A 23,371-nucleotide genomic window follows, 5' to 3' on the forward strand; every position below is an offset into this window, starting at 1 on the left:
AGCATTGATTCATTCGAATGCCTAACAACCCGAATCAGACGTTTACATTTGAATAGATGTGGCTCACTGCCTGCAGTTTCTATCTTCGTTGTCTACGCACCAACATCTCATTATGATGAAAGAGAAATCGAGAAGTTCTACATGGAGCTAGAGAAGTTCTATAAAGAAGACCAGACCTTCTACAAGATCATTGTGGGTGATTTTAATGCCAAGATAGGACCGAGAAGATCAGCTGAAGAACTTCACATCAGGACCCATGGCCTAGAATGGAACGAACAGGGTGAGAGACTGTCTGAGTTCATCATGTCGACCAAGACCATTCATGGTAACTCACAGTTCCAGAAGGCAGTACCTAAACGATGGACATGGGAGTCTCCCGGTGGACGATTCCACAACGAAATAGACCACATCATATTCAATCGACGGTTTTGCCTGACTGATGTCGCTGTTGTCCCAAAATTCCAAACGGGATCGGACCACCATCTGCTACGTGCAAAATTCTACTTCACAGAGCGGGGAGAAAGGGCTGCAAAGTTCAAAAAGAGAACTCCCAGAATGACCACCAACTGGGAACTCTTTGGCACTATTGCGGCAACATGGGAAGATGCCCTTATTGACAACATTGACCAGGAATACGATCAACTGGTTCAGCACCTCCATGAATGTGCGAGGAACGCCAAGAGAGAGATAGCCACAAAAAATCGCCTATCTTCGAAGACTCTTGAGCTAATTCGCCAGCGTGGTTTGGCGCATGCCTCAGGCAACCGCATGCTAACGTCCGAGCTCGAAAAGCAGTGCAGAGATGCGATCGAGGAAGACCTCAAAGAGAGAAGAGCAGAAGTACTGGTAGATGCGGCAGAAGCCGGGAAAAATATTCGTAACGCCCGCCTGTCCTTTGCCAACTACAAGACCAAGATGATTGCCCTCCGACGTCCTGATGGATCCATCACATCCTCCAGAACGGCAATGGAGAAAATTATCCATGACTTCTACTCAAATCTCTTCGATAGCCATGTCCACTTGCCGACATACCAAATTCCACAGGATGGATATTTCGTTCCCAACGTTCTCCCCTCCGAAATCCGACACGCCATTTCGTTGGTAAAGAAACAAACAGCACCCGGCCCAGACAAGGTTAGACCTGAACACCTGAAGAACCTGCCATCAGTACTCATCAATACACTGGCTCGGCTCTTCACTCGCTACCTGTCTGAATGCAAGGTTCTGTCCCAATGGAAAACCAGCAGGACCGTACTACTGTTCAAGAAGGGAGACATCCATGACATTGGCAACTATCGCCCGATCTGCCTATTGTCTCTCATCTACAAGTTGTTCACTCGAGTCATCCTGAATAGGATTGGCAGAACACTAGATGAAGGACAACCATGCGAGCAAGCCAGGTTCCACAAAGGATTTAGCACCATCGACCATATCCACATGATAACCAAGCTCATTGAGGTTTCTCGGGAGTTCAAGATGCCGCTCTGTTTAACGTTCATTGATTTAAAGAAGGCCTTTGATTCTGTTGAGACGAAAGCGGTCATTGAAGCCCTAGCCAATCAGGGCATTCAAGCCCAATACATTAGGATCCTCCGTGAGCTCTATTGCGGATTCACTACCAGGATCTCACCATTCTACAAAGAAGTGATCGTTGATGTCAAGAGAGGGGTGCGGCAGGGTGATACCATTTCACCAAAACTCTTCAGTGCCACCCTCGAGAACATCATGCGACGACTGGAATGGGAAGGAATGGGAGTGAAGACAGATGGTCGGCAACTACACCACCTCCGCTTTGCTGATGACATTGTTTTAATAACACCAAACATCAGCCAAGCGGCACAAATGCTGGCCGACTTTGACCGTGAGTGTGGAAATGTAGGACCACAGCTGAATCTTACGAAGACAATGTTTATGAGAAAAAGCCCCGTTCCTGATGCCCCATTCGCTCTCAATGGAACGACCATCTCCGAATGCAACAGCTATGTGTACCTAGGTCGAGAGGTCAACATGACAAATGACCTGGCACCCGAGCTGCGCAGGAGGAAGTGAGTGGCTTGGAATGCCTTCAAGAACGTCGAAGAAATAGCTAAGAGAACGAAGAACCTCCAGCTCTGGGCACATCTCTTTGATTCCACTGTTCTTCCTGCATTAACATATGCCTCAGAGACCTGGGCCCTAAGCAAACAAGATGAGAACACTATTCAGGTCTCCCAAAGAAGAATAGAAAGAGCTATGCTTGGAATATCACGTTTCACTCAAATGAGAGAGAGAATCCGGAGTCCTGACATCCTTCGAGGATCAAGAATCAGGGACGCTGTCTCATATGCCAAGGTGTTGAAAATCAGATGGGCTGGTCACGTAATGAGATTTAAAGACGACCGCTGGACTAGAGCTGTTACCGACTGGATTCCACGGGATGTCAAAAGACTGCGTGGCCGCCCACCTTCCAGATGGTCAGACTTCTTCGTCAAGATCATGAACGATCGGTTTGAGGCCCTTCATGTTCCCGGAGTGAACAGATGCCATTGGGCTACACTAGCACGCGACAGGGACAAATGGAGACGTTACTGGTGCCCGCTCGAGCAAATCGACGACTAACGGGAAGTTAAGTGTTTAAGTGATTTTTTTCTTATTCTGTGCATCCTTTTATGTGACATGAGTGGTAAATGATACCAAACTGCAAAAGATAAGGTTCTTACAAGTTCCTTTGGATGATCATGACATGTCAAACCAGATAAATTTATAGAGATACATAGTAATGTCTCAAAAACTATGAAGTAAGTTTTAAAGAGACATTCAGGGTGGTGGTAAATATTCCTGAGTGTGGAGCGTTGAACATCTACAACATTTAATCTATTGAGGTTATTTTTAGTGTAGATTGTTAAAGAAATACAATACTTTGTTGAATGATATTATTCTCGATTTGACTTAATATTCTATCATAATTTTGGTAACATGTACAAATTATTAAAAGCCTACAGCATTAATCAAAATAGCCATAATGACAATCTTAGTCACAACAATAATCTGATTTTATCTTCATGTTGGACTGAAGCGATAGCACAGTGGGTAGGGCATCTGCCTTGCATACAGCCAACATGGCTGACCCAAGTTCGATTCTTTCGCCCTCTCAGAGAGCTCGGTAAGCTACCGAGAGTATCTCTCCCATCGGTAAAGCCGGGCAAACTACCCGTGATGTACTTGATATGCCAAACACAGTAACATCAAGTTTCACAATTTGTTGTGAGACGTTACTGGTGCCCACTCGAGCAAATCGATGAACACGGGGAGGACAGTGAAGTGCTATCTTCATATTTGTAAATATACTTTGATCTGTCTCTTTCCAGCCTGTTGTTGCTACCTAAAAGGAAAAGTTTCTTTTTTTCCCCTCTTTTCTCTGTAGTCCTCTGGGCCGGAGCGATAGCATAGCAGGTAGGGCATTTGCCTTGCACACAGCTGAGCTGGGTTAGATTCCTCTGCCCCTCTCGGAGAGCCTGACCAGCTACCAAGAGTATTCCACCCACACGGCAATGTCTGGCAAGTTACCCGTGACTTATTCGATATGCCCAAAACAGTAACAACAAGTCTCACAATTTGTTGTAAGACCTTACTAGTGCTCGCTTGAGCAAATTGATGAACAATGGGAGGACAGTGCAGTGCTACAGTGCAGTCCAACCTGTACTGAGTAAATCTAGGTATCAGTTTCATATTTTTCAAGTCTTTCTTATTAGCATTAATAAATTCATATATTATATGGCTATCCAAATGTTTTCAACATATATCATATTTGTAGTTTTAAAAAAATCAAATATGGAAAAACAAATTTAATGAGATATTCATGTTTTTTATTTGTTAAATAGTAATTCATGTATTTATTTATTAAATAATTTATGCAGGACCCTAGGTCTGCGACCTCCAAACCTGCTTGGATTGGGACTGGGCCTCCGCCATCCAGATACCCCATTTTCCAGTAGCTTGATAGTCACACCCATAAACTGCCCCTCCCCCCCATATAATCCCTTCAATGGTCAAGATCCAGAGACTATAAAACAAAGCTCCCAGAAGCAAGGGTGCGACCTTTTATAGTCTGGCCCACTGACATACCTAAAGCTCAACTCATGTATTTGGTTTCAACATACATGCTTGTATTCTCTTATATATATTCTCTCAAAGATCCGGGCAAGCTACTGAAAGTAACCTGCCCACACAGCAGAGCTTGGCAAGCTCCCCATGATGTATTCGATATGTCAAAAACAGTAACAAAAACAGGTCTCATTCCCCTGACCCTGAAATAGCCTCCAATATAGCACCATTGGGAAGGATGAATAAGGAGAGGCTGCTAAAATCTCAGGGCTGGGATGAATGGAGAGATTATTGGCGCACACTCAAGCAAATTGATGAACAACGAAATGATGGGATGACAGTGATACAGTGAAATAATGTTTAATAGAAGAAACTTGAAGATTCTTGAAAATAGGTTAAAAATGGTTACCTGAGAAAGAGGCCATTTGTAGCTGTAGATATCACTAGAGAACATATGAAAAATTATATATCAATAAGAAATCATGTTTCTCTTTGAGAATAAAATGTCGTCAAGGATTCCTTGCATCAGAGTTATTTTTTAAAAATTTTTATTAGTGAAACAACATGAGGTACAGTTGTAGACTTACAAATTTTTGTGCTTAGGTTTCAATTATACAATGAACAAGTACCCATTCCTTGAGCAGTGCCCATTTTCCACCACCATGGATCCCAGTATCCCAACCACCACCTATCCCCCCTTCCCACCTGCCTCTGTGGCATGGCATTACCTTTTGTTCTCTCTCTCCTTTTGGATGCTGTGGTTTGCGAAAGAGACATTGAGTGGCAATCAAGTTCCATCTACAATCTACTTTCAGCATGCTTTTCCCATCCTGGGAGGATCCTTCCAATACCTTTTATTTGGTGCTTCCTTATCTATCTGAGCTGCCTTTTCCCCTAGCATGTGTGGCTGGACTCCAAGCCATGGAGTAAACCTCCTGGTAATTATCTCGGTTATTCTTGGGTATTAGTCTCCTATTTTGTTACTTTATGTTCCCCAGATGAATGCAATCTTTCTATGTCTGTCCCTCTCTCTCTGACTCATTTCACTTAGAATGATACTTTCCATTTAATATTACTTGTATGTAAATTTCATGACTTCATCTTTTCTAACAGCTACATAGTACTCCATTGTGTAGATGTACCAAAGTTTCTCTAAGGAGTCATCTGTTCTCAGGCACTCGGGTTTTTTTCCAGATTCTGGATATTGTAAACAGTGCTGCCATGAACAAACAAGTGCAGATGTCACTTCGACTATACTTTTTTGCCTCTCTGGGATATATTTCCAAGAGTGGTATTGCTGGGCAAATGGGAGCTCAATTTCTAATTTTTTGAGAATCATCCATACTGTTTTCCAAAAGGGCTGGACCAGTCGGCATTCCCACCAGCAGTGAAGGAGGGTCCCTTTCTCGCCACATCCGCACCAGCACTGGTTGCTTTTTTTCTTTTGGATGTGGGCCAGTTTCTGTGGTGTGAGATGATATATCATTGTGGTTTTGATCTGCATCTTTCTGATGATTAATGATGTGGAGCATTTCCTCATGTGCCTTTTTACCATTCTGATTTCTTCTGGAGAAAGTTTCTGTTCATTTTGTTGCCCCATGTTTTGATAGGGTTGGATGTTTTCTTCTTGTGGAGTTCAAAGAGTACTTTGTATATCCTTGATACTGACCCTTGTCGGATGTGTATTCAGCGACTATCCTTTCCCATTCTGTAGAGTGTCTTTGTATTTTGGTCACTGTTTCTTTGAATGTGCAGAAGTTTTTTAGTTTAAGATAGTCCCATTTGTCTGTCTCTGTTTTCACTTGCTTGGCCAGTGGTGTGACATCTTTGGAGATACCATCAGCTTCAATGTCATGGAGGGTTTTTCCAACTTTGTCTTCAATGTGCCTTCTGAATTCCGGTCTGATGTTGAGGTCTTTAATCCATTATGATCTTACTTTAGTACATGGTGTAAGGCAGAGATCTGAGCCCACTTTTTTGCAAGTCGCTGTCCAGTTTTGCCAGCACCATTTGTTAAAAAGGCTTTCCTTACTCCACTTCACATTTCTTGCTCCTTTATCAAAGATTAGATGATCATATGTTTGAGGGGAGATGTCAGTGTATTCAATCCTGTTCCATTGGTCTGCAGCTCTGCCTTCATTCCAGTACCATGCTGTTTTAATTATTACTGCTTTGTAGTACAGTTTGAAGTTCGGGAGGTTGATTCCTCCCATTTTCTTTTTCCCAAGAATTGCTTTAGCTATTTGTGGGGGCTTATTGTTCCATATGAATTTCAGGAGTGTTTGCTGCAGTTCTTTGAAGAATGTCATGGGTGTCCTAATAGGGATTGCATTGAATTTGTACAGTGCTTTGGGAAGTATTGCCATTTTGACAATGTTAATTCTCCCGATCCATGAGCAGGGGATATTTTTCCATTTCCTTGTGTCCTCTTTTATTTCCTGAAGTAGCGTTTTGTAGTGTTCTTTGTATAGGTCCTTTACTTCCTTAGTTAAGCTGATTCCTAGGTACTTGATTTTCTGGGGCACAATTGTGAGCGGGATATTTTTTTTCATGTCGGTTCTTCTCTATCATTATTTGCATATAGGAAAGCCATGGACTTTTGGGTATTGATTTTATAGCCCGCAACTTTATTATACAGGTCTATTGTTTTTAGGAGTTTCTTGGTGGAGGTTATAGGGTTCTCTAAGTATAGTGTCATATCATTTGTGAATAGTAAGAGCTTGATTTCTTCCTTTCCTTCCTGAATGTCCCTAATATCTTTTTTTTGCCTGACAGCTGTTGGAGTACTTCCAGTACTATATTGAACAGCAGTAGAAAGAGTGGCATCGTTGTCTCGTCCCTGATCTTAGAGTGAAGGCTCTCAGTTTTTCCCCATTGAGAATGATGCTTGCTGTAGGCTTGTGGGAGATGGCTTTAACTATATCGAGGAAAGTCCCCTGTATACCCATTTTGGCAAGGGTTTTCATCATAAACGGGTGCTAGATCTTGTCAAATGCTTTCTCTGTATCTATTGATATGATCATGTGCTTTTTATCTTTTCTTTTGTTGATGTGATATATTATTTTGATCTATTTCCAAATGTTCAACCATCCTTGCATCCCTGGGATGAATCAGACTTGGTCATGGTTTATGATCTTTTTGATGAGTTTTTGGATTCTATTTGCTAATACTTTGTTGAGGACCTTTGCATCTCTGTTCATCAGGGATATCGGCCTATAGTTCTCTTTCTTCGTGGTATCTCTGTCTACTTTTGTTATCAGGGTGATATTTGTTTTGTAGAAACTATTCGGAAGTGTTTTTGATATTTCAATTTCATGGAAAAGCATAAAGAGGATTGGGAGTAAGTCCTCTTTAAAGATTTGGAATAATTGACTAGTGAATCCATCTGGATTCACTTTTGTGCTTGGGGAGACTTTTTATTATCATTTCAATTTTCTTGATGGTGATAGGTATGTTCAGGTATTCCAGGTCTTTTTGGTTCAGCCTTGGGAGTCTATAGGAATCTAGGAATTTATCCATTTCCTTGAGGTTTTCATGTTCCATGGCATAAAGCTTCTCAAAGTACTCCCTGAGGATTCCTTGAATTTCTGTAATTTCTGTTGCAATTCTTGTCAAATATCACTTCTGATTTGGTTTATTAGGATTTTCTCTCTTACTTTCTTTGTGAGTTTTGCTAGAGTCTTATCGATCTTGTTTATTTTTTGAAGGAACCAGCTCTTGGTTTCATTGATCTGTTGGATTGTTTCCTGGGTTTCCATCTCGTTAATCTCCACTCTGAGTTTTATTATTTCCTTCCTCCTGTTTGGATTGGGCTCCTTCTGTTGGTCCTTCTCCAAGCTCTTAAGCTGTGAGGTTAGGTTAATTATGTGGGCTCGCTCTTTCTTCCTAAGGAATTATTGTAGAGCTATAAACTTCCCTCTTAACACAGCTTTTTCTGTCTCCCATAAGTTTTGGTAACTCATGTCCTCATTTTCATTCGTTTCCAGGAATCTTTTGATTTCCTTTTTGATTTCCTTTCTGAACAACTTGTTCTCAAATAGGGAATTATTTAGTTTCCAGATGTTTGATTTAGTTTTCTGTTTTTGTGTTTGACTTACTTCTAATTTCAGTGCATTATGGTCTGAGAAGATTTTTGATAGAATCTCTATCTTCTCAATCTTATGGAGGTATGTTTTGTGGCTCATCATGTGGTCTGTCTTGGAGAATGTTCCATGCAGGCTTGAGAAGAATGTGTATCCAGCTTTTTGAGGATGGAGTGTCCTGTATATATCTACTAAGTCCCTTTCTTCCATTTTTTCCCCTCAGATAAAGTAGGTCCTTGCTAAGTCTGAGTCTGGTTGATCTATCAAGAGGCAATAAAGCAGTGTTGAAGTCTCCCACTAGAATTGTGTTGCTATTAATGTCTTTCTCCAAATCTATGAGCAGTTGTTTTAAGTATTTTGCTGGTCCCTCAATAGGTGCACATACATTTTGTATTGTAAATTCTTCCTGTTGTACAGATCCCTTGGTCAATAAGAAATGGCCTTCACTGTCTCTTGTGACCTTCTTCACTCTGAAATCAATGTGCTCTGAACCTAAGATGGCAACCCCAGCTTTTTTATTGGGAGTTGTTTGCCTGTAGGATTTTTTTCCAGCCTTTTATTCTGAGTCTGTGTTTGCTTTGACTATTGAGATGTGTTTCTTGCAGGCAGCAGAATGTTGGGGTAAATTTTCTAATCCATCCTGCCACTCTGTTTCTTTTAATTGCCACATTTAGCCCATTAACTTTGAGAGAGATTATTGTTATGGGGTTTTGTCCCATTTCTCTGTTGAAATTTGGTATATTTGAGGGGCCTGTCTTGTCTTAAATTAGCCCATTTAGTTTTTCTTCTAATAATGGTTTTGAGTCTATGAAGTTCCTTAACTGTTGTTTGTCTGTGAAACTCTGTTCCTTTTGTTATGAATGAGAGTCTCACTGGGTAAAGTATTTTTGGTGAGGCATTTATTTCATTGAGTTTTTTCACTATATCTCACCACTGTTTTCGGGCCATGAGGGTTTCGTCTGACAAATCAGCTGTGAATCTTAAGGATGCTCTTTTGTAGGAAATTTCTTTCTTTAATCTTGTTGCTTTCAGAATTTTGTCTCTATCTAAGGTTTTGGTCATTTTGATCAGTATGTGTCTTGCGGTAATTTTATTCGGATTTCTTCGAGCCCTTTGGCCCTCCTAAATGTGGTCACATGTTTTCTTCAGCTCGGAAAACGTCATAGTAATGAAGTCTTTGACAGTTTCTTTTTAGTCAGTGTTTTCTTCCTGTCCCTCTGGGACTCCAATAATTCTTATGTTAACTCTCTTGGCTTCATCACAATCTTCTCTTGCCATCTGTTCTCGAATTGTTAGTCTCATTTCTATTTTCTGCTCTTTTCTGGAGAGTTCTGGACTTCATCTTCAGGCTCACTGATTCTGTCCTCAGCAGCTATTACAGTGCTGCTGAGGCCTTCCACTGAAGCCTCAAAATGATCAAAATGATCAATACGGTTACCAGGTTTTTCAGGTATGACATTTGTGTTTGAATTTTCCTCATTTCTACCTTCAAATCCTCTTGTCTTTTATTGGCATTGATTTCCATTGTTTCTTTTAGCTCCCTAAGCATCCTCAGTAGCTCCCGTCTGAATTCCTTGTCAGAGAGGTGGTCTAGTACTTCATTATTGTTGGTGTCTTCTGGGCTAGCCTCTTCAACAAGAAAGCTTGGTGAGCTTTTGCTTTGCTTTACCATTGTGACCAGTGTGGTTTAGACCTTCACATTCACTGTTACTATTCTGCTTGAGATGCAGAATGAATTGAGATGAGCTTAATAAGTTATTGGCTAATGTGTTTCTGGTGGTTAAGCTAACCTAGTGAAAGTTCCATCTAAGAGGTTAACTTATGATTCCTATGGGATATGTAGTGGGAGAATAACTCCGGGAAGGGGCTCTGCCACAGGGCGGGTACCTGAGTGAATGAGGCCAGAGTTATTTTCAGAGTTATGTTTTAACTGTTATTTATACTTCAGATACTTAAATAACATAAGTGCTGATGTTTACTGAATATAATTAATAAATATTTTTTTAACGTTAATTGTGATGTCTTCCTATTCCTTCCTTTTATCTCATTAAATATTCTACAATTTCTTGGTGAGATGCTTTCCTAGTACTTTGTATGGCTTTGTCATTTTTCTTTTCTGAGTTACTTAAGCTTGTTTGGGGATATATGCAATTAAAGGAATGCAGAAATCATTTTGATAAAAGATGATACTCTATTTCAAAGGCTTAAAAAGTAAGATTTTTTAATCTATTCACTTTTATATATTTAATTATTTTTGTTTTTGTGTACAAAAATGTGTGTCTATTTTCGCCGCCTTTTTGACAATTAAAATTATATTGTAAATGTTGGTGGGAGGTGGATTGGAAGGAACAATAAGTGTTGGTACATGGGTGATTGCACTGAGATATTTGTTAATATTGGTGGAAAGAAAATAGTTAAAATGTACTCACAAATAGAGAGACACTTACATCTGCTAATGTTTTATATTCTAATTCTTTTTTATATTTCAATAGTGGATGATTACATCTATAGTTTTCTTAAGAAACATTTCTAAGCAACAGCTGTTCATTCTGATATCAAGTTATATCAAAATGGTTGCTGACTTAGAAGGTCTTAAACTTTATTTTATTATATATCTAGTGAGTACTGACATATTATTACCAAGAAATAGAGAACTGCATTAAAACATCTCTGAGATTTGTGTTTATATAGATTTGCTAAACTAATTCAGCTTCAGCACGAAACAGTGCTACTGTTTTTTTTCTGTAATATAGCATTACATTTAGTTTTAGGTATATTTTATGCTTAGAAATCAGTATTCTGAAGTAACAATGAAAATTAGGTGATAAAGAGAATTAAAAACTAGCAGCAGCAAGGAAAACAATCATCATTACAGAAAGTTTTATTATTATCATTTCTCAATATGATTATCTACATTGATTTGATGTTATCTGGGATAAATTTATGGTTGGTAACAGTTATGAGTTCCACATTTACCTCTCAGATACATTATTTAACCAATCGTATGACAGCAATAAGTTTAATAGTAGAGGGTGAGGCTTTGAAACTAGACGGCGGATTCTTAACAAGTACTGATTAACCTGAAATGGTTCTCAAAGATTCTTGTGATTGGACTAAATATTTTTGAAGCAATTTTCCTAATGTGTGTAAGTGATTCTAATAAAATGATGTAAAAATCCTCTTACTTTCATGTGTGCCTCAGAAGTTTCAAGATGAAATTCCAGAATAATCTACCCAGTAACTGTTCATTTTCAGAAAGAATTTTTGGATGGCTCTAGATTTGGTGTGTTGAAACTGCCAAATACTATGCAGTAACCAAGAAGTGCTGTGACATGCTATAAAAAAGATAAAATATTGGTATTATTTTCTTTGATGTCCTTAAAAAGAGTAAAGTTTTTTTTTTAAGTGAATTGTGGTGAGAGCAATGCTTTTCTCTAAATATGCTTTGCGGGCAGAATGAAATGCATGTGTGCTCCTAATCTTTGGCTTTAAAATTAAGTTGAAAGAAAAAAATCATTTCTCTTATAATATATGTTTTGCCTTATTTAACTTTGATATTAAGTAATATGTTCCATTTTCACTACTATCAGTGAATAATTTGCATAAAAACCCTGTGCTCATTTAATGTGTCATCACACCTTGCTGAGAAGAGCAAAATGTTTCATCTTTTCTAGTAGAACAATAATGTGTACTAAGAGATAGGCAATTGATTTGTTGAAAATATAAATCTGTTCAATTCATTACAGATGTAGAGGAAAGAAATGCAAGGTCCATTGAGCCATCTATAGAAGATTGTCTTTGTTTTAATAACTGTTCGAGAATAATGTAAGTGTAATGACACTGATATTTAAAACCTTTTCTTTTTTTTATAGAGGTCTACAAAATTAGTCCTGTATGATACTTATCTAACCTGTAAGGTGACTGGGAGACTCAATTTGATCCTGAGAAAAAAAGTCCTATTAAAAGTCAGCTTATTTAGTACTATACATATGTGCATATGTAACAAGGGCTACAATACTGAGTGAATAGAGGTAGAATGTACATTCATGAGCACTCTTTCTACAAATTCTACAAATTCTTTTGCAACTTAGAGCTGCAAGAAATTTTTATTTGCATTGATTTAACTTTTATTAGGGACAAGGAAGTGTTATAGGAAGAAATCAGTGATATTGTGTACCAGGAGATCATGTAGTCCAAGGTACGTTTGTTCCTAATATGCATTGTTGCTGGAGCGATAGCACAGCGGGTAGGGCGTCTGCCTTGCACGCAGCCAACATAGCCGACCCGAGTTCGATTCCTCCGCCCCTCTCGGAGAGCCCGGCAAGCTACCGAGAGTATTCGATATGCCAGACATAGTAACAACAAAGTCTCCAATGGAGACGTTACTGGGCCCGCTCGAGCAAATCGATGATCAACGGGAGGGCCTTTACTTTACTTTACATGCATTGTTGCAAATTTTTCTCCACTGTGAGCTTAAGAGAAACACATTTAAAATGGTTTCTTTCAAACAATAGAGAACTATTAAAGTTATACTTGAGTAACTTGCAGACATTGTTCTATCCTTTATGCCATTTTGTAAATATTAACAATAAAATATGGAAAGGAATAGGAGCAAGTAGGGTAAATCTGTCAAGTACTATTGAGAAAAATTGAGCTAGACAAGTTTTAACTGAAAATTTGGCCCTAAATTATTGTTTTAGTTATTCCCACTATTCCTTCTTTGTTTTATACTTCTGGTCTCTACTCATACAAAACAATTTAAAACATTATTTTGTGACTTTACTAATAATATAACCTTTTTAGTTGATGTACTTTTATTATTGTTTGCTTACATGGTTACAGTAACTGTTAAAATTTATAGTACTGATTTATAAAACGGAGCTTTACAAATAAAGTGCCCCAAATCCCCCACTATTATCTTTATGTCACCTCTTGTCCAATGTTCATTTTCTCCTACTCATCACTCAACTCCTTGTTAGTAAGCTTTGTGATCCTAGGGCAAACATTTATAAGTTGTACTATCCATTCCCTTGTTTTGTCTCCATGTATTACATATGACTAAGATAATTTGGTAGTTGTTCTCCATAAGATATTTTACATATCACTGTATCACTGTCATCCCGTTGTTCATCGATTTGCTTGAGTGGGCTCCAGTAAAGTCTCCATTTGTCCTAGTCCTGAGATTTTAGCAGCCAGTCCTTACTCATCCGTTCCAACAGAGCTGCATTGGAGGCTCTTTCAGAGTCTGGGAATGAGACTCATCATTGCTACTGTTTTTGGCATATTGAATATGCCACAGGAAGCTTTCCAGGCTCTGCAGTGCAGACAGAATACTCTCAGTAGCTTGCCGGGTTCTCTGAGATGGAGAACTAGACCCTAAGAGGTCATGTGGCCATAAATGCATCTGTGTGCTTCTGGGAGCTTTGTTTTATAGTCTCTGAATCTTGGCCATTGATAGGATTACTCAACCCACTCCCTCTGAGGGGCCCCAGTGTAGACTGGTACTTGGGCAGGAGACTCTCGGGCCAATATCCAGAGACTATAAAACAAACCTTCTGGAAGAGAATGACACAGAGTCTCCTGGTCTTGCACCAGGCTGTCTTCACTGAGGCCCCTTAGAGGGGGCAGGTTGAATTTCCCTTCCTGCCTCGAGCAGAAACCTGGTAGCTGAAGACTTTCAGAACCCAGTCACAGCCATGCTCAAGGCCACTCTCGACACGTTCGGATGAACCTCACTTATGAAGGAACCGGCAGAGGAACCCAGATGTGTGGGACCCGGGATTGAGATCTCCATGCCTGCTCAGATCGGGACTGAACTTTCTCCACCCAGATCCCTCATCTTCCAGAAGCTAAGCGTTAAACCCACCAACTGCCCCAAGCGCTGTGTAATCGCAACAACGGCCAACATTTTACATATGAGTAAGATAATTTGGTAGTAACCTAAAGTTGGAAATGGAGATTTCCAAATGATAGTTTAATTTAATTCATATTATAGAATTCTTAGGGCTGGAGCAATAGCACAGTGGTAGGGCGCTCGCCTTACTGGCGGCCAACATGGCCGACCCGAGTTCGATTCCTCCGCCCCTCTCAGAGAGCCCGGCAAGCTACCGAGAGTATTCGATATGCCAGACACAGTAACAACAAAGTCTCCAATGGAGACGTTACTGGGCCCGCTCGAGCAAATCGACGATCAACGGGAGGGCCTTTACCTTTATAGAATTCTTAAGAGAAGCTAGGAAGCATTTCATACAATACAAAACACAAATCTTTCACCGCCATATACACACTGGTCACCTTTTCACTTGTGTCCGATATTGTGTATCCCTCTCTATTTTTCTCCATTCCCAAAACTGTCTTCTTTTACTTCAGAATTACTGTGTTGGATCAATATTACATGTAGTTTGAAGCTGGGTCTACAAATTCTAAGTATCATTTTAGACTCTTCGCTGATTTATCAGTACCTTTCCTGAACAAATGCTGAATTTCCCTTTAGATGTTCTCTCTGTTTCCAGCTGCTAAGAATATCAATTTTCCTGAATTGATTTTGATATATATAGGTAGTAATAGTATGTCTCTTTTACTAGACTGTAAACAGTATGAAGGCTGAAAAATATGCAATCATCTCTGCAATCCATAACCATTTTATTTGTTTATTTTGGAGTCTCACCTGTCTGTACTTAGGAGCTATTCCTGGCTCTGTGCTCAGGATGACCCTTGGCTCTAAGACCATATTTAGTTCTGGGCATTGAACACTAGGCTACCTTCAAGGCCTTACCTCCTGTCCTAATCTCTCTAACCCAACATTGTCCCTGTTATGTGACCCTTCTCTCCATACTTTTATAATCTCCTTAGAACCCAAGTGATACTTCTTTTCTTTCACTATGTTTTATGGTGCACACTCCAGTAATCACCAGAGCTCATTTTTACCTTTCAAGAGAATGCTATTGCTCTAATATGATTTCACCTGATGATTGGTACCAGAGATCTTTCGACTCTTGGGGCTACCCCTCCCCACTACACCTATATTGCCTTTCATTTCCATTCTTAAACACTTTGCATTAGCTGAAAGAAAAGGAGAACCCATAGTGTTCAGACGAAAGTACTCTAGCATTCTTTGCATAGTACTTCAGAAACAACAATTTTATCCTAGTCTGCCTCTTTAGCTTATCATGCAGTACTCATAATCTTTGTATTGTAGACACACAAATTCACCCACTCCAAGGCCTTTGACCTGACATGCTTGTCAATGCCTTCCTCACTTTTCCCAGATTGTTTTGTATGCCTTGGATATTTTTTTCCCTCTGATGTATTTTTCACACTAACTGCAGATTATCCTTCAAAGTCCCGCACGAATGTCAACTTTTCTTTGAAGTTAGCCTGCTTTCTCCCTTCTACATAGAATTAATTGATCCTTTCCCCCTACAACTAGTCTAGTACATTTCTTCATTATAATATATACCTCATTATTTATCTTTTAATTATTTATCTAGGTTGATTTTCTATTAGCAAAGAGAACAAAAATTGGAATTGGTTATCTTAAAATATTGATTGCCACCTCAATATCTAATGTGTAATAAACAATTAATATTTATGCATTCATTCATAATATTTTAGTTATAACAGGGACAAGTAGAAGTTAAAGATATAATTTTGGGGATCTTTTTTAGTTCATAAGCATGATGATTGGGTGTTTATGTGTTTGTGAGACATGTGTTTCTATTAAATCTTGTTATGCATTTGGCACATGAGCTTAGGGGAAACATATATTATATAATAAATTTATATTTATAAGTAAAGTAAGTAAAGTTAAGGCCCTCCCGTTGTTCATCGATTTGCTCAAGCGGGCCCAGTAACGTCTCCATTGGAGATTTTGTTGTTACTGTGTTTGGCATATCAAATACATCACGGGTGACTTGCCAGGCTCTGCCGTGTGGGCGAGATACTCTCGGTAGCTTGCGGGGCTCTCCAAGAGGGGCGGAGGAATTGAACTCGGGTCGGCCATGTTGACTGCGTGCAAGGCAAACGCCCTCCCGCTGTGCTATCATGTTATAATGTATTTATATATAATTTTGGTCCTAGACAGGAAATATAGGTTTTAGGGCTTTTCTTTCATGTGGCTGACCCATGTTCAATCTCCTGCATCATATGGTTTACAAAAACACAGGACACAAAGTCAGGAGTAGCTTTCAGCATTGTTGCATGTGGTCACAAAACATTTCAACAACAAAATATACCTGTGAATATTTTTTTGAAAGAAAATTAAGAATGCTGTAGGAATTGACCTAAGTGGATAGAGATAAGAAACATAGTAAAGAAATAACAAATGACCCAAATGACCAAAGGCCACAGAACATGAGAATGGTTCTATTGAATTGAACTTTTCAAGACTTTAATTATTGATTAAATACACATGAACTGGGAGCTTGCAAGGAAGCTTCAGTTTGATTTTTGTCTTGATCAATTCATAGCACTCACTCTGCTAAAAGTCAACAGTATGCTCTGACAGGAAAAGATGTAGGTATACTATTTTAGATGTAGGTATAAGTACATAAGATATAAATAAATATATAAAGATATATCTGGACATATAATCAATAAGTTACAGTCATATTAGTTATCATACTGACAGACATTTAATTCCCACGTTTAATGGCAAGGTTAGTATAGCGTGATAAAGTGTATTTTGTGATGAGTGAATGAGGAATTCTTTCTCATAACATCTCTGCCAACATGGGTTGTTTTGTCTTGTTACTATTTGTCATTCTCACTGGTATAAAATGTTATCTCGTCATTTTGATTTTCATTTCCCTGAAAATACTTAATGATGAACGTGTTTTCATGTGCCTAGAGACCATCCTTAGGTCTTCTTTGAAGAAGTGTTTGTTCATCTCCTCTCCCCATTTTTGATGGGGCTATATTGGTTTAGCTGTTGAGCTTTCATAGTGCTCTATATATCTTGGATATTAGCCCTTTATCTGATGTGTTGTATGAAAATATTTTCTCCCCTCTAGTAGGATATTATTATTTAGGCTTAAGTTTTATTTTTACCATGCAAATCTTATCAGTTTTATATAGTCTTATTTTTAATTTTTTTATCTTTGGCTATGGAGTCTAATTATTTACAACATTTTTGATGTAGATATATATTGGCAATTTTTTGCCTAAATTCACTTGAAAATATTTTATCAATTCTGCTATACTTTCAAAATCTTTAATCCACTTTGAATAAATATTTTTGTATAGTGTAAATTACAAATCTTCATTTTTACTTTTTAGCAAATGGCTATCCAGTTTTCACTACTTTCTTCGTTTAGGAGAGTTTCTTTTCTCCAGTTTTTGTATCCAGATATGTTGTTGTAAACTAATAATTAATAAAAGTGAGGGTTTATATCCGGTCTCTCGATTCTTCTATTCTGAGAATCTCTGTTTATTCCAAAACCATAGTTTTTATTGTCATCACTTTATAGTAACATTTAGAGTTAGAGAATCAAATATCTTTCATTTCCCTAGAAAAGCTTTGATTATTTAGGGATTTTATGAAATCACATACTTTTAAATGCAATTTGTTCTAAGTTCCTAAAGAATGGCTTTAGAATCTTGATGGGGTTTTAATTAAAATCTGTTCTATGCTTTGGGTGGGATGGTCATTTTGACAATATTAATTCTTCCAAATTCATGAACATGGAGTATTATTTTACTTTTCCTAGTGACCTTTTACTTCTTTCAGCAGTTACTTAAGGTTTTGATGCATACAATGTTTCATATCTTTTGTAAATTGAGTCCCAGGTATTTGATACTAACTTAGAATGGCATACCATTTTGCGATGGGGGCAGGGGGGATTCTTTTTCATCAGTTTCTTACTTGCAAATAAATATGCTACAGATATTGTGAAGTGATTTTATAATCTGCTACTTTCTGTGGACTTATTGTTTCTACAGGTTTTAGTGGAGTTTATAGTGTTTTCTGTGTATATATTTGCATTATATGCAGATACTGAAAGTTTTACTTCTTTTCAATTTGGATTCTTTTTTCTTCTTTTTCTTCTCTAACTCCTGTAATAAAAACTTACACAATTATATTCAATAATAATAAAGAAAGTGGTATCCTTGCTACGTTCCAGAAAAAAAGGTTTTATGTTTTTTTTTTTTTGTCCTGGAATGTGTTGTTAGTTGTGGATTTAGTCTAAATGCTTGTTACTGTCTTGAGAAATGTTCCTTTTTTCCCTATTTTGTTTAGGGTTTTCCATGAATGAATGCTAAATCTTGTTCTAAATCTTCTTCTACGTCAAATGATATGATTATTTGAGTACAACTTCTCTTTTTGTTAAGATGGTAAACTACTTGATTTGTGTATAGTGAATCATCGTTGCCTTCCTGAAGTGGATCCCGCTTAATCATCGCATATGATTTATTTGAAATGTTGTTAAATTGGGTCTACTATGATTATTTTAAGATGCATTGGGTTGGCTTCAAGAATTGATTTTCTCACATTGAACAAACTTTTCGTCTCTGGAGTTAATCTCACTTGATCATGGTATAGAATTATTTTGAAATGTTGGATTGGGTTCACTCCAAGATTTAGTTGAAAATATTTACATTGATGTTCAACAGGGTTATAGTATATAAATATTTTAGTAATAATTTCTCCTTTATATTGTTATTAAGACAATGTTTGCTTCATAGAAGCTGTTAGGTAAGATTCCTAATATGTTATAATTTGGAATATTTTGAGGCATCTATATAGTAATTCTTCTTTGAAGCTCTGGTATAAGTCATAGCTAATCCCATCTGGACCTAAGCAATTGCTCTCGAGGACATTTTTTAAGTTAGCATTTAGATTTCTTCACTCATTGTTTCTATATTCAGGTTTTATTCTTTCTAATAATCCAGTCTTTGGAGGTTATATAATTCTAAGAATTCTTTCATCTTGCCTATATTGTCCAAGTTAGTGGAATAAAGTTTTTATAACAACCTTTTATGACCTTTTATATTTCTAAGGTGTCTTGGAATTTCACCCTTTTAATTTATCATCCATATAATTTTCCTTGTGAGTCTAGCTAAGGGTTTGTTAATCTTGTTTATTCTTTTTAGTAAACTCAGCTTCTAGGGTTTTTTGACTCTGTATAATTTTCTTTGTCTCCATGTCATTGACTTTTGCTCCAACTATTTTTTAATTAGTTTTTTCTTCTGTTCTTTTGGATGTGTTTGTTTTTATTTTTTTAATTTCTCAAGCTGTGAGATTTGGTTATTTATTTAAACCTTTTCCTGTGTCCTCATGTAAGCCTATATTGTTATGAACACCCTGCTCCCTTACTTCTGTTTTTGCTGTGATCTATACATTCTCATAGCATGTGTCTTAATATTTATTTGCTTTGATGTGATTTTTTTCTTGTATTATTTCCTGTTTGCCCCAAGAGTTATATAATGATATGTTGTCTAGTTTCCAGATGTTCCCAGCTTTCTTTTGATGGTTAATGGAACTTTCATGGAATTATGTTTTTTCAGAAGAAACTATAATTTGAGAAAAAAAAATAATTTTTATTTTCTTGACTTCATGGCCACTCAATTTGTGACCTAGAATGTGGAATTTCTTGGTATATGTTCCATATGCACCAAAGAAAAATATGTTTTGAGCATTTTGGAGGGTGAATAATCCTGTACTTATGTATTAATCTGGTTCTTCCAACTTCTCACTTAGCTTTGTTTCTTGATTTTATTTGATACATCTGCCCAATGTTGAAAGTGGGTTCTAAATTTTCCCACTTCCACTAGCCTTGTTACTTATCTCTTCTCAGTTCTATTAACATTATAAAGTTTAATTTGATGCATATATGTTGATTGAAGGATAAGTTCTCCTAAACTACTGGTCTCTTAACTAGTATACAATGCCCAATCTTGTATAATGATGCAGGGAATATTTTTTAGCTAGAATGCCATATTTTTCTTACACAAATTTGGCTGTCCTTGCATTTACTAGTTTATCATTAAGATATATAGTAGTTTTACAACCTTTTACTCAGAACTTTTATTTATCACGGGGAGTTCAAGTGTCCTTTGTAATCAACATAAGGTTGTATATTTCTTCAAGACTCATTCAGCTTCTCTGTGCCATTTGATAAGAGAGTTCAGACCATTAAGAGAAATTTTTGACATTAAGGAAAGTGTTGCCATTTTTCTACTAGGACTTTGTTCATTTTTTGTCATTTTCAGTTCAGTTTATAACGGGGCCCTGAAGTTATTGGAAAATGGTTAATATGCATCTAATATCTTTAGTTATTATTTTTATAGGAGTGTTTTTTATTACTCCCTCCTTCAAATCTGAATCATAATGCTACAGAAAGTGGTATCCTGGTCAAGGGTTGTTTTTCTAGTACTTTGAATTATAATTCTATGCTCTTCTTTCCCATAATTTGTTTGAGAATTTTGAAGTGAATTTTATGTTGAGTTTTGTGTATTTGAGTCTTTGTTACTCTCTTGCCACTTCACGAATATAGTTCTCCCTTTGATACTTGCATTTTTTATTACAATATGTTTGGTGTACTGTTTGAAATTATTTTGTTTGACTTTCTTTGAGTCCCCTGGATCAGTGTACAGTTTTCCTGTTAAACTGGAGAAATTCTCAGCTAATATATTTACCAGACATATTTCTTACAATAAATTTAAAACAAACCTGTAAATAAAAAAACTCAATATGAAAATTACTCCAAAAATAAAAACCAGGAAGTAATTAAAAAATACTTCCTGATATCTATGTGGAAAGTGGATATTTAGCAGAATAAAGTGAAAAGAAAGAAAATTAAGATGTTTGAAATATCAGGCTGTTTTAATATTATTGACAAATATTTTTAGGAATTACACAAAGTGCTTAATAAGGTGAAATAAATATATAGTAAATATTGCATATTTAAGAAAATATGAGCAGAGTTTTTATGGAAACACACACAAAAAGAATAGTAATCTTTAATGAGCATGTGAATGCTGATTCTCAGTCCTGGAAAGAGAATATTTTCTAGCATTCCAAATGAGGTATGGTTTGAATTTTCCTAGATATGAATTTTCTGAAGGTTTCCTAGGTATGAAGTCAACAAATCATATCATATGTCATATTTCACATATCAGCGACCAAGTTCATACTTCACAGTTAATTTTGTTCAAAATTAGTGGAGAATGTGACTTTCAGCTTCTAAAATAGCTTGAGTAGGTTTTGATTATTGGCACTTTTGGGCCAGCTAAGTACAGCCACTGTAGTCCTGAACATTATTACATTAGGAGCACATCCAAGTATTTTAGGTTGTGCACCCCCCAAATATTAAATTGTCACTCATTTTTACACACTGAATTCATCATCTCCTTTCCTCATTTACCTGCATTTCCATATTGTTCCTTTTCCTTTTTCTCTGATCTGCCTCTACTCCTTTCAGTCTGTTTTCTGAACATGCTTTTATCATACTGTTTCCAATCTAAGGTACTTATCAAGTCATTTATTTCATTGGTTACAGATGTTTTTTTTTTCTAAAATAAATTTAAACTTTAAAAATAATTGTCCCCCTCAAACCCAGGTCAGATCAGCCCCTGGTGTGTGGCCCCGGGACTTCCATCTCTCCCTTTGGGACCTCAGGCTTCCCCGCAGACGCCTGGAGAAACACAGCTGTGAGCGTCTGCCGTCCCCTCTTCATTCCTCACGCGGCGCCCGTCTCATCTCAAACCCAGTTTTCCGTAGAGGTGTGGCCTCTTCAGAAGTGGGCGTGGCTTCAGAGTGGGCATGGCCTATTTTCCGGCCAGCGGCCGCTGCAGGTTGTTTACCCATTCTAAGGAACCTAGTTCCCAAGGAATTTAGTCCCCAACCTACCCGGCAATATGAAGAAACAAAGAAAGTCCCCACCACAAGTGGAGGACAACAAAAACAATCCAGAACATTCTGTCGATACAGCTCATCTAAGGGACCTCTCTGACACAGAATTCAGATACGAAGTCATCAAGATTGTTCAATCAACTCAATGAAACAGTCAGACAGACAGCCAGTAACACCACAGAAAAAATCGACAAATTATGCGAAGAAATGAGAGCAGAAATGTCACGATTAAAAGACTCCGTAGATGAAATGAGAAACTCAGTTTCTTCTCTCAAAAATAGAATAACCGCAGCTGAAGAGAGAATCAGTGAGCTGGAAGATCAGCTGCAACAAGCCAACACGCAACAACAAACAGTGGCAAGGGACCCAAAATAGCTTTTCAGAGAATCAGAGTCCTAGCAGATGATTCCAAGAGGAACAACATTAGAATCATGGGACTACCTGAAGCTCAGGGAAACAATCCCAACGAAAACACCGTCAAACAAATCATTGCTGAAAAATTTCCAGAGCTCCGCAATGCAGCCATTCAGGTTCAAGAAGCCTGAAGGGTGCCAGCTAAAAGAGACCCCAACAAAAACACTCCAAGACATATCATAGAATGATTGATGCTGCCTATAGAGACACAATACTGCAAGCAGCAAGGGCAAAGAAGGAAATCACATACAAAGGAGCACCCCTTAGATTCACAGCAGACCTATCAGAGGAAACCCTGCAAGCCCGTAGGCAGTGGCAAGATATAGCCAAAAAACTCACTGAAATGAATGCTTCACCAAGAATACTCTATCCAGCTAAACTCTCCCTCAAAATCGAAGGAACAGTACACTATTTTCTAGATAAACAGCAGCTCAGGAACTTCATAGACTCAAAACCAAACCTAAAGCAAGGCCTAAAGGGGCTACTATAAGACAAGACAAACCCTACAACCACAACACACCCTACAGAAAATGACACAAAACCCCATAACCATACTCTCTCTCAATGTCAATGGTCTAAATTCACCATTTAAGAGACACAGAGTGGCAAAATGGATACAGAGACAGAACCCAACATTCTGCTGCCTACAAGAAACTCATCTCAACAGCCAGAACAAAAACAGACTCAAAGTCAAAGGATGGAAAACAATCCTGCAAGCAAACAGCTCCTTCAAAAAAGCTGGGGTGGCCATACTAGTATCCGACAACATTAATTTCACATTGAAAAAGATTAGAAGGGACAGTGAAGGCTATTTTCTCTTCATCAAGGGATACATACAGCAGGAAGAAATCACACTCTTAAATGTATATGCACCTAATGAGGGAACAGCTAAATATCTAAAACAACTGATAACAGATTTTAAGGAGGACATCGCTACCAA

At 37.8% G+C, this 23,371-nt stretch overlaps 1 non-coding gene across 1 annotated transcript; it reads left to right on the plus strand.

Moving 5' to 3' along the window:
- The first annotated feature begins 15,821 nt into the window (after positions 1-15,821).
- LOC130019552 (small nucleolar RNA U13) lies at positions 15,822-15,925 on the plus strand. Its single transcript, XR_008791860.1, has one exon. It is a non-coding gene; the product is annotated as a small nucleolar RNA U13 (small nucleolar RNA).
- The last annotated feature ends 7,446 nt before the right edge of the window (positions 15,926-23,371 follow it).

This window comes from Sorex fumeus, unplaced genomic scaffold (assembly GCF_029834395.1).
Source record: "Sorex fumeus unplaced genomic scaffold, SorFum_2.1 ptg000008l, whole genome shotgun sequence".
Classification (NCBI taxonomy): Eukaryota; Metazoa; Chordata; class Mammalia; order Eulipotyphla; family Soricidae; genus Sorex; species Sorex fumeus.